Source organism: Schistocerca cancellata, chromosome 3 (genome assembly GCF_023864275.1).
Source record: "Schistocerca cancellata isolate TAMUIC-IGC-003103 chromosome 3, iqSchCanc2.1, whole genome shotgun sequence".
NCBI lineage: Eukaryota > Metazoa > Arthropoda > Insecta > Orthoptera > Acrididae > Schistocerca > Schistocerca cancellata.
Window position 1 is genome coordinate 143,191,907 of NC_064628.1, and position 2,789 is coordinate 143,194,695.

General features: G+C 50.5%; 1 non-coding gene across 1 annotated transcript; it reads right to left on the reverse strand.

Moving 5' to 3' along the window:
* Positions 1 to 291: 291 nt before the first annotated feature.
* Trnal-caa (transfer RNA leucine (anticodon CAA)) lies at positions 292 to 366 on the reverse strand. The gene has a single exon. It is a non-coding gene; the product is annotated as a tRNA-Leu (tRNA).
* Between the last annotated feature and the right edge of the window lie 2,423 nt (positions 367 to 2,789).

Consider the following 2,789-nt stretch of genomic DNA (forward strand, 5'->3'; position numbering starts at 1 on the left):
GAGACTCGAACTCGGGACCTTTGCCTTTCGCGGGCAAGTGCTCTACCAACTGAGCTACCGAAGCACGACTCACGCCCGGTACTCACAGCTTTACTTCTGCCAGTACCTCGTCTCCTACCTTCCAAACTTTACAGAAGCTCTCCTGCGAAACAAGCAGAACTAGCACTCCCGAAGGAAAGGATATTGCGGAGACATGGCTTAGCCACAGCCTAGGGGATGTTTCCAGAATGAGATTTTCACTCTGCAGCGGAGTGTGCGCTGATATGAAACTTCCTGGCAGATTAAAACTGTGTGCCCGACCGAGACTCGAACTCGGGACCTTTGCCTTTTGCGGGCAAGTGCTCTACCAACTGAGCTACCGAAGCACGACTCACGCCCGGTACTCACAGCTTTACTTCTGCCAGTACCTCGTCTCCTACCTTCCAAACTTTACAGAAGCTCTCCTGCGAAACATGCAGAACTAGCACTCCCGAAAGAAAGGATATTGCGGAGACATGGCTTAGCCACAGCCTAGGGGATGTTTCCAGAATGAGATTTTCACTCTGCAGCGGAGTGTGCGCTGATATGAAACTTCCTGGCAGATTAAAACTGTGTGCCCGACCGAGACTCGAACTCGGGACCTTTGCCTTTCGCGGGCAAGTGTTCTACCAACTGAGCTGTGAGTACCGGGCGTGAGTCGTGCTTCGGTAGCTCAGTTGGTAGAGCACTTGCCCGCGAAAGGCAAAGGTCCCGAGTTCGAGTCTCGGTCGGGCACACAGTTTTAATCTGCCAGGAAGTTTCATATCAGCACACACTCCGCTGCAGAGTGAAAATCTCATTCTGGGAACATCCCCTAGGCTGTGGCTAAGGCATGTCTCCGCAATATCCTTTCTTTCGGGAGTGCTAGTTCTGCATGTTTCGCAGGAGAGCTTCTGTAAAGTTTGGAAGGTAGGAGACGAGGTACTGGCAGAAGTAAAGCTGTGAGTACCGGGCGTGAGTCGTGCTTCGGTAGCTCAGTTGGTAGAGCACTTGCCCGCGAAAGGCAAAGGTCCCGAGTTCGAGTCTCGGTCAGGCACACAGTTTTAATCTGCCAGGAAGTTTCATATCAGCGCACACTCCGCTGCAAAGTGAAAATCTCATTCTGGAAACATCCCCTAGGCTGTGGCTAAGCCATGTCTCCGCAATATCCTTTCTTTCGGGAGTGCTAGTTCTGCATGTTTCGCAGGAGAGCTTCTGTAAAGTTTGGAAGGTAGGAGACGAGGTACTGGCAGAAGTAAAGCTGTGAGTACCGGGCGTGAGTCGTGCTTCGGTAGCTCAGTTGGTAGAGCACTTGCCCGCGAAAGGCAAAGGTCCCGAGTTCGAGTCTCGGTCGGGCACACAGTTTTAATCTGCCAGGAAGTTTCATATCAGCGCACACTCCGCTGCAGAGTGAAAATCTCATTCTGGAAACATCCCCTAGGCTGTGGCTAAGCCATGTCTCCGCAATATCCTTTCTTTCGGGAGTGCTAGTTCTGCATGTTTCGCAGGAGAGCTTCTGTAAAGTTTGGAAGGTAGGAGACGAGGTACTGGCAGAAGTAAAGCTGTGAGTACCGGGCGTGAGTCGTGCTTCGGTAGCTCAGTTGGTGGAGCACTTGCTCGCGAAAGGCAAAGGTCCCGAGTTCGAGTCTCGGTCGGGCACACAGTTTTAATCTGCCAGGAAGTTTCATATCAGCGCACACTCCGCTGCAGAGTGAAAATCTCATTCTGGAAACATCCCCTAGGCTGTGGCTAAGCCATGTCTCCGCAATATCCTTTCTTTCGGGAGTGCTAGTTCTGCATGTTTCGCAGGAGAGCTTCTGTAAAGTTTGGAAGGTAGGAGACGAGGTACTGGCAGAAGTAAAGCTGTGAGTACCGGGCGTGAGTCGTGCTTCGGTATCTCAGTTGGTAGAGCACTTGCCCGCGAAAGGCAAAGGTCCCGAGTTCGAGTCTCGGTCGGGCACACAGTTTTAATCTGCCAGGAAGTTTCATATCAGCGCACACTCCGCTGCAGAGTGAAAATCTCATTCTGGAAACATCCCCTAGGCTGTGGCTAAGCCATGTCTCCGCAATATCCTTTCTTTCGGGAGTGCTAGTTCTGCATGTTTCGCAGGAGAGCTTCTGTAAAGTTTGGAAGGTAGGAGACGAGGTACTGGCAGAAGTAAAGCTGTGAGTACCGGGCGTGAGTCGTGCTTCGGTAGCTCAGTTGGTAGAGCACTTGCCCGCGAAAGGCAAAGGTCCCGAGTTCGAGTCTCGGTCGGGCACACAGTTTTAATCTGCCAGGAAGTTTCATATCAGCGCACACTCCGCTGCAGAGTGAAAATCTCATTCTGGAAACATCCCCTAGGCTGTGGCTAAGCCATGTCTCCGCAATATCCTTTCTTTCGGGAGTGCTAGTTCTGCATGTTTCGCAGGAGAGCTTCTGTAAAGTTTGGAAGGTAGGAGACGAGGTACTGGCAGAAGTAAAGCTGTGAGTACCGGGCGTGAGTCGTGCTTCGGTAGCTCAGTTGGTAGAGCACTTGCCCGCGAAAGGCAAAGGTCCCGAGTTCGAGTCTCGGTCGGGCACACAGTTTTAATCTGCCAGGAAGTTTCATATCAGCGCACACTCCGCTGCAGAGTGAAAATCTCATTCTATTATAATTATTATTTATTATTGGCCTACCTCCAGTAGAAAATTCGCCCCATATTCAAATTCTAGCACGATAATGGCTGCAAAACCGTACTTCTCTTCATTATTATTGGTTATTATTCATTATCATTCATAATTTATTATTATTTATTATTGTTATTGGCCT